Raw genomic sequence first — 9,620 nt, forward strand, 5'->3', positions numbered from 1 at the left:
ACGCAGCAGAGGGCGCCAAAACAAAGACCATTTCCATAGAGTTATTCATAGACTGTGATGAGGCGCTTTAACGGTTATCAGCATCGGGAATCATGCAAAGTTTTTTGTATTTTCACTTTTTAAAAACTGTATGTACATTTGTATCACTAAACGCTGCTTTGAGTGTGTTTCTAATACAGCGGCTATGGCGGTAGAGTAATGGTAAAATGTATATCTTTCTTTATTCTGACTGCCGTTATCAATCTCTCTCAATTGTATTTTTTTTTTAAAACGTTACTCTTTTTGTACGTTGTGAAAACACTGTTGCTGGGGTTTTCTTTTGCTATTTGAGCAAACTGGAACACACACACACAAACAATATATATATATATATATATATATATATATATATATATATTTAATGTAGTCTCTCATTCTATTTTTTAGAAACCCGGAAATATGAAAAGGGTCTCTTTTGGTTGTCATGGCAACGCACAACACAAAGTACCTCACGCGGGAAACACTTAACGTAATGCGTAAATGCGCGTAACTAACGTAAATCACGCAAGCTTACCACAAGTGTTGGCGAAATAACACATTAACTGACTGAAGGGAATAATATGGATTTTTTTTCGCTGAAAACTTCTTGCACAAAATAAATTCAAGCAGTTTCAAGGACCTGTATCTATGTATGTTTATTTTCAAAAACTTTCCAGGGCCTTGAATATTTTTTTTCAGATTCACAAACTTTCAAGGATTTTAAGGACCCGTGCGAACTCTGTTTTTTCTTTTGAATTCCACACATATCCCAACTACCAGACAGATAAAAGGGTCAATGACGTGGCGTGTCAATTCCGGTGTCCAAAGCATATTAATTACAATTACAATAAATGTATACATTTTTAAAAGCACTTCATTAAATGACTCAACTTCCCCCTCTTTAATGACTCATGTGAGAATTCAATATAAATAATTAATCTTGAAGGAACTATTGAGCTCAAAAGTCCCAAAATGTCATTAAAATCTGAATACAAAAATATGACAAAAATGTAAAAAATATAAATAAAAGTATTTATAATCTACTTGGGCATAATTGTATTGATGTTTTCAACGATACCTACAAATATAGTGATAATACTAAGCTTATTTACATTTTTATGACAAAGACTTTTGTCTCCTAATTGTGATTTCTCTAATGTCATTCCTGGATAACAGACATAAATGACCATTTTGGACCATAATGCATTTTGGTATGTCATGTGACATAATACTGTATCAAAAAGACCCTGAATGAGCACCGGAACATGTGCAAATGTGAATAAGATCCACTTAAAATGTTGATATTTTGACCATTTCGGTCACTGGTGCACTTTGAAGCAATATCATGTGTCCTTGATAACACTAATAAAACATTTATAATGTTTTTATATTAAAAAACTATCTATTTGATCTAAAAGATTACCTTATAGCGATAATAGCTAAGTTGTAGTTTTCCATAGGTGGTTAAGTTAGTGCCTGATTATAAAGAAAAAATATTTGTTTTGTCATTCCTGGATAACTAAAACCTCTGTTAGCCAGGACATGTCATCCGTTATCCAGAATGGCATAAACGTAACAATCTAGTTTTTAATTAACATTTGTAAACTTTTAGGCAAAGTTATTTTAGTTATATTATTAACATTACATAATTGTATGTTTTTTTGCCATATTTTTGCTGTCCTTCATCTCGATTTCATAAGATTCAATGAGTCACATTCATTTATCTTCAAATTGAATTTTGTAATGTTAATAATAATATAATCACGAATGATGTAGTCATATTTATTAATTATTACCACATTTTGGTAACATTTTATAATAACTGCACGCTATTGATCATTAGTTAAGCATTAGTAAACAGTTAATTCATAATTTATAAAGCATTAATAGACATTAATAAGTAGTTTACAAATACAGCTATAAATGCTTTATTCTTGATTTATAAGCATATCTCTAATGTGTTTAATAATTGTATTTTCATACTTTGTTAATGATCAATTTATAAATTCTAAATGAAGTATTGCATTATTTATAAACCAGTTATTTGGAAGTTGATAAGTGATTCATAAGATCGCTTAGAAAGTGTGAGTAAATAAATTCAGGTATAAAGACATCTTATAAAAAACATTATTCAGACACATAGTAATAGTTACTTAGTGTGTTAATAAATGCTTTATTAACATGTATTTCTACTGTAATTCAGGGTTAATTCGGGTAGTTATAAAGCATTGAGTAGTGGTCAGTTAACTATTTGTGTGAGCTCATCTAAAGTGAGGACTAGTTATGCCTCATAAAGCATTTATAAAGGAGATTTAAATGCTGTTAAATATTTCTATGTTCTGCATCACAGTGTTGTGTTTGTTTCATTTTTCTGTTTAGAAGATAACTGAGTCTTTAAATCTCCTTTAACAGCAGGAACAGCAGACACCGGCTCAGGAACAGCAGACACCGGCTCAGGAACCGCAGACACCGGCTCAGGAACCGCAGACACCGGCTCAGGAACCGCAGACACCGGCTCAGGAACCGCAGACACCGGCTCAGGAACCGCAGACACCGGCTCAGGAACCGCAGACACCGGCTCAGGAACCGCAGACACCGGCTCAGGAACCGCAGACACCGGCTCAGGAACCGCAGACACCGGCTCAGGAACCGCAGACACCGGCTCAGGAACCGCAGACACCGGCTCAGGAACCGCAGACACCGGCTCAGGAACCGCAGACACCGGCTCAGGAACAGCAGACACCGGCTCAGGAACAGCAGACACCGGCTCAGGAACAGCAGACACCGGCTCAGGAACAGCAGACACCGGCTCAGGAACCGCAGACACCGGCTCAGGAACAGCAGACACCGGCTCAGGAACAGCAGACACCGGCTCAGGAACAGCAGACACCGGCTCAGGAACAGCAGACACCGGCTCAGGAACAGCAGACACCGGCTCAGGAACAGCAGACACCGGCTCAGGAACAGCAGACACCGGCTCAGGAACAGCAGACACCGGCTCAGGAACAGCAGACACCGGCTCAGGAACAGCAGACACCGGCTCAGGAACAGCAGACACCGGCTCAGGAAACGCAGACACCGGCTCAGGAACCGCAGACACCGGCTCAGGAACCGCAGACACCGGCTCAGGAACCGCAGACACCGGCTCAGGAACCGCAGACACCGGCTCAGGAACAGCAGACACCGGCTCAGGAACAGCAGACACCGGCTCAGGAACAGCAGACACCGGCTCAGGAACAGCAGACACCGGCTCAGGAACAGCAGACACCGGCTCAGGAACAGCAGACACCGGCTCAGGAACAGCAGACACCGGCTCAGGAAACGCAGACACCGGCTCAGGAAACGCAGACACCGGCTCAGGAACCGCAGACACCGGCTCAGGAACCGCAGACACCGGCTCAGGAACCGCAGACACCGGCTCAGGAACCGCAGACACCGGCTCAGGAACAGCACACACCGGCTCAGGAACAGCACACACCGGCTCAGGAACAGCACACACCGTCTCAGGAACAGCAGACACCGGCTCAGGAACAGCAGACACCGGCTCAGGAACAGCAGACACCGGCTCAGGAACAGCAGACACCGGCTCAGGAACAGCAGACACCGGCTCAGGAACAGCAGACACCGGCTCAGGAACAGCAGACACCGGCTCAGGAACAGCAGACACCGGCTCAGGAACAGCAAACACCGGCTCAGGAACAGCAGACACCGGCTCAGGAACAGCAAACACACACACTGGCTCCAGAACAAACTACACAAACACTGGCTCTGGCTGGGGAACAGACAACACAAACTCGGGCTCGGGAACAGACCACACACACACTGGCTCTGGCTCGGGAACAGACAACACACACACTGGCTCTGGCTCGGGAACAGACAACACACACACTGGCTCGGGCTCGGGAACAGACAACACACACACTGGCTCGGGCTCGGGAACAGACAACACACACTCGGGCTCGGGAGCAGACCACACACACACTGGCTCGGGACCAGCGGTGAGGGCGCTGTGCTGGACGGGACCAGCGGTGAGGGCGCTGTGCTGGACGGGACCAGCGGTGAGGGCGCTGTGCTGGACGGGACCAGCGGTGAGGGCGCTGTGCTGGACGGGACCAGCGGTGAGGGCGCTGTGCTGGACGGGACCAGCGGTGAGGGCGCTGTGCTGGACGGGACCAGCGGTGAGGGCGCTGTGCTGGACGGGACCAGCGGTGAGGGCGCTGTGCTGGACGGGACCAGCGGTGAGGGCGCTGTGCTGGACGGGACCAGCGGTGAGGGCGCTGTGCTGGACGGGACCAGCGGTGAGGGCGCTGTGCTGGACGGGACCAGCGGTGAGGGCTCTGTGCTGGACGGGACCAGCGGTGAGGGCTCTGTGCTGGACGGGACCAGCATTGAAGGCTCTGTGCTGGACGGGACCAGCGGTGAAAGCTCTGTGCTGGACGGGACCAGCGGTGAAGGCTCTGTGCTGGACGGGACCAGCGGTGAGGGCGCTGTGCTGGACGGGACCAGCGGTGAGGGCTCTGTGCTGGACGGGACCAGCGGCGAAGGCTCTGTCCTGGACGGGACCAGCGGCGAAGGCTCTGTGCTGGACGGGACCAGCGGCGAAGGCTCTGTGCTGGACGGGACCAGCGGCGAAGGCTCTGTGCTGGACGGGACCAGCGGCGAAGGCTCTGTGCTGGACGGGACCAGCGGCGAAGGCTCTGTGCTGGACGGGACCAGCGGCGAAGGCTCTGTGCTGGACGGGACCAGCGGCGAAGGCTCTGTGCTGGACGGGACCAGCGGCGAAGGCTCTGTGCTGGACGGGACCAGCGGCGAAGGCTCTGTGCTGGACGGGACCAGCGGCGAAGGCTCTGTGCTGGACGGGACCAGCGGCGAAAGCTCTGTGCTGGACGGGACCAGCGGCGAAGGCTCTGTGCTGGACGGGACCAGCGGCGAAGGCTCTGTGCTGGACGGGACCAGCGGTGAAGGCTCTGTGCTGGACGGGACCAGCGGTGAAGGCTCTGTGCTGGACGGGACCAGCGGTGAAGGCTCTGTGCTGGACGGGACCAGCGGTGAAGGCTCTGTGCTGGACGGGACCAGCACGGTGAAGGCTCTGTGCTGGACGGGACCAGCGGTGAAGGCTCTGTGCTGGACGGGACCAGCGGTGAAGGCTCTGTGCTGGACGGGACCAGCGGTGAAGGCTCTGTGCTGGACGGGACCAGCGGTGAAGGCTCTGTGCTGGACGGGACCAGCGGTGAAGGCTCTGTGCTGGACGGGACCAGCGGTGAAGGCTCTGTGCTGGACGGGACCAACGGTGAAGGCTCTGTGCTGGACGGGACCAGCGGTGAAGGCTCTGTGCTGGACGGGACCAGCGGTGAAGGCTCTGTGCTGGACGGGACCAGCGGTGAAGGCTCTGTGCTGGACGTGGCTGACGTGAAGCTCTGGCCGGACGTGGCTGACGTGAAGCTCTGGCCGGACGTGGCTGACGTGAAGCTCTGGCTTGACGTGGACGTGGCTGACGTGAAGCTCTGGCCGGACGTGGCTGACGTGAAGCTCTGGCTGGACGTGGCTGACGTGAAGCTCTGGCTGGACGTGGACGTGGCTGACGTGAGGCTCTGGCTGGACGTGGACGTGGCTGACGTGAGGCTCTGGCTGGACGTGGGTGACGTGGAGCTCTGGCCGGACGTGGCTGACGTGAAGCTCTGGCTGGACGTGGACGTGGCTGACGTGAAGCTCTGGCTGGAATAAGCCGTTGGAGTGACGTGGAGCTCTGGCCGGACGTGGCTGACGTGAAGCTCTGGCTGGACGTGGACGTGGCTACGTGAAGCTCTGGCTGGAATAAGCCGTTGAAGCTCCCTCGGGTTGACCTCCTTAGCCCCCAGCCGGTAACACAATTTAATAGCCTCGTCTCCGAGGGAGCAGGAAGTAGCAAGAGGAATAAATCCCCACGTGAACTGAAATAAATCAGGGCTATCCAGAGCCAAGGCTGCGACCTGACCCGCGAATTCCCGGCTCATGCTGGAGAGATCAGACGAGGTCCGTGCTGCTGGATTCATTTTAGGGTCGGTCGTTCTGTAGCATGCAGCAAGGATGAAGCGGAGAGTGAATCCAATCGCAAGCACTTTAATACTCCAACAAACAGAATATCCAGGGTAAACTCAGAATAAGGCACACGGAACAAGGAACTGGGCACAACTCACATCAAACAACGACCGACAAAAACCAACTGAAACACAGAGATCTAAATAGACAGGCAAACAAGTTAAACAAGATAACAAGGGGGCGTGGCTAATCAGAAACACATGGGAACAATGATCAGACAATTAACAAGACACATGGCAAACAGGGAATCACATGACAGACAAGAACAAGGAACAAGACACAAAACCCACACCGTGACACCATGTCTATATGAAATCCCAAATTGATTATATTAATTATTATTAAAATGTAGTTTTCCGAGCACTAATTGTTTGTTGAGCTCCAATTATGGATATCAGTACATTTGTATATGCCAACAATGGTAGAAATATAATTAATTTAATAATTCATTACGTTACCCAGGAATGACATTTTCATGGGGAAAAAGATCCGATTCACCAAAAAAATGGTTAATTAGATTCTTGAAATGTGTACATGTAACAGCATTACATACACAACACTCTAATCAGTATATGGAGTCCTAAAATTTGAATTTTTTACCAGTTTTATTTTTTTTCACATTTTAAATCCTTATCCGTCATTCACCCAAAAATGAAATAGGTGTCTGATTTGATTTCCATTACACGAAAGTAAATAAACTTTATGCTGATTTGTATTTTTTGCTTCTCCATCCATTTACGCTTCTTTCCATATGGTGATGTAAATCTCCTTCTGTCTAGTGTTAACACGCGTCAGCACACACAACGGCTGCAACCACAGTGCGGTCCCCCCATGACAGCCATCTGGATTGAGCAGAGTAGGGAACATCTCTAGGGTCTTCAAGTAGGCACCTTCCGTCCTCAGTGTTTCGTCGACTAGCCCACGACACCTCAAGAGGGCTCGACAGTGACTCTGGCGTCCCAGAGTCACCCCCCTCCGTCCCCCACTCAACTCAGCCCAGCTTACTGACCTCTACTTCCCTCTTGCTGCTGAGACCTAACCACAATCTCTCCGCAACCCAACCATACGCGCCAACCCGTTTGACTAAGGCTGTCGAGCCCCACTGGTGCGTTAATATACAGTTTCAGTGGCAACGGTTCCGTATGGCATACCACCTACCGCAAAACACAATATCTGCCCAACCACCCGTCATTCACGCAATATACACAGGAACGTAATGACTGTAAATACTATACAACCTATACAAATAAACCAACAGACTCTTCAAGTTTTCAAGAATTCTACGAAACCGTAGCATGGCGGCCTGTACACAGCCAGCTAGAATCTTTCCGTCTCAACCACAGCCAGTTGCTGCTCCTTTCTGCTGCTTCAGATAAGTTCTTCACTGTGCGACGCAACTCTTGGCCACTGAATCCGACGTCTCTGAGGAACCGGGTTGTAGAGTGTGCCACAAAACCACGACAACCCACTTACACTGGATAAACCTGGACTCTCCATCCTCGCTGTTCTGCTTCAGTGGCCAGCTGAGCATACCGCAGTTTCTTCCTCTCATATGCCTCATCTACCGCATCCTCCCATGGCACTGTTAACTCTATCAGTCGAACAATGCGTGCTGATCCAGACCACAAAACAATATCTGGTCGTAGGTTAGTGGTGGCAATCTCAGGTGGAAAAATAAGCCGTTGATCAAGATCAGCCAGCATCTTCCAGTCCCTAGCAGCTTCCAGTTGTCCTGGGCGAGAATTGGTGTTAGCACCTTTTCTTGGTGGTTGCTCGCCTGGGCGGAGGAATATTGTCTTCTGCGTGTAATGTTTTGCTAGAACAGGCGGCAGCTTATTGGTCATGTTACGCTTGTCTTCCAATGCTAAAGCCAAACATTGCAGTACTTGGTCATGGCGCCAAGTAAACCGACCCTGGCTAAGAGCCACCTTACATCCTGTCAAAATGTGCCTTAATGTGGCAGGTGATGAACACAAAGGACAAGAGGGATCCTCTCCTACCCAGAGGTTTAGGTTCTGTGGTGATGGGAGAACATCATATGTTGACCTGATAAGGAAACTGATCCTACTCTCTTCCATTGACCAAAGGTCTTGCCAGCCCATTTTGCGTTGTTCCACACTCTCCCATCTCATCCACTCTACCTGCTTGGCCTGGGAAATGTCCTTTATACATCTCATCCTCTCCTCCTGCTTTCGCACCTCGTTGACTACCAGCTTCCTCCTTTGGGCTGGGCCTGCCTTGTGCCATTTAGGAGGAGCTAAACTGAGCCCAAAACCCCCTCTTCCATGCTGTACCCGTCCCACGATATCCCCAATTTGAAGGGCAGCCTTTGCCTCTACTACAGATTTCTTTGCTGACCACTTTCTACCAGTTTTTTCCACAGGGGCTGCCTCCCTTACACATTTGTCGCGTGACTCTGCTAAAGTCATTTCCAGTCTGACCTTGGCACACTTAAACTCCTCGGTTAAAGCAGAGACTGGCAGCTGAAATACTCCTTTACTATAAAATCCCACTCTGCTGAGGCAGCGTGGAACTCCCAACCATTTCCTGATGTATGAACTTATTAACGCTTCCAGCTTATCCACTGTTGTCAAAGAAACCTCGTACACAGTCAGTGGCCACAGCAACCTCGGCAGTAGACCAAACTGAAAGCACCAGAGTTTTAGTTTGCCTGGTAGAGCACAGCTGTTTATGCTCTCGAACTGTGTCCTTTAGATCCCCATCGTACCATCTCCCAAGACTCTTCACTGGCTTCTCAGAAACCAATAACCGATTAGATGTCTAAAGAAATCACACTTCTTTTGATGACAACAACCCTACACAGAAAAAGCGGTCGCATATGTGAGCCAATTAGAAATCTTGCTGGCAGCTCTCAGCCAATCACGCGAGTAAAGGGAGGGACTTCATGCTTGAGTCAAAAAAATAGTTTACTGCAGCTTTAATGTTGTATATTTAATTAATTGAGCTATTGTAGTTTGAGATAATTCGTTACATTTCTCCTTTGGTATACTCTTATAGATTTTAGCAAACAACTGCCTTTAGACTTGAATTGCCAAATAGATTAAATTATATATATATATATATATATATATATATATATATATATATATATACTGTTAAATCTTATTATTATTATTATTAACTCCAATTTCACACCTTGTGTTCAGGTAAACAGTTCATTGTGCATGACATTTATTTAGATTTGTAAGTATTAATAATAATAAAATAATCATCATAATGAGGGAGAATGAGTGGCCTTCAAAACAAATGTTTATTTACAGCATCAAGACAGTCACTTGGAAATTTGTTGCCATTAAAATATTCTTTATAGTGACAATTTACAGTTATAACTCTAATATGAGTTAAAATAAACACACAGAAAGACACATTTTCTTCATATATATGTGTAAATGTAAGTGTTATTGCTGTGGAAATCTTTACCCAGGAAAGACCTGAACGTACAAAATGGCTTTTTAAACATGACACTCAAATACTCTTAATATAAAATTAGATTAATTTACATT

General features: G+C 47.6%; 1 protein-coding gene across 1 annotated transcript in view; it reads right to left on the reverse strand.

The window, feature by feature from the left end:
• Positions 1–9,348: 9,348 nt before the first annotated feature.
• Positions 9,349–9,620, reverse strand: part of stk17a (serine/threonine kinase 17a) — a 67,773-nt gene continuing 67,501 nt past the window's right edge. Inside the window, exon 7 of the mRNA XM_077225005.1 lies at positions 9,349–9,620. This exon is cut by the window's right edge and continues 916 nt beyond it. The gene's annotated coding sequence lies outside the window, so the exon portion shown is untranslated.

This window comes from Siphateles boraxobius, unplaced genomic scaffold (genome assembly GCF_051911475.1).
Source record: "Siphateles boraxobius isolate OS27281-9 unplaced genomic scaffold, OSU_SipBor_1 97, whole genome shotgun sequence".
Taxonomy (NCBI): Eukaryota; Metazoa; Chordata; class Actinopteri; order Cypriniformes; family Leuciscidae; genus Siphateles; species Siphateles boraxobius.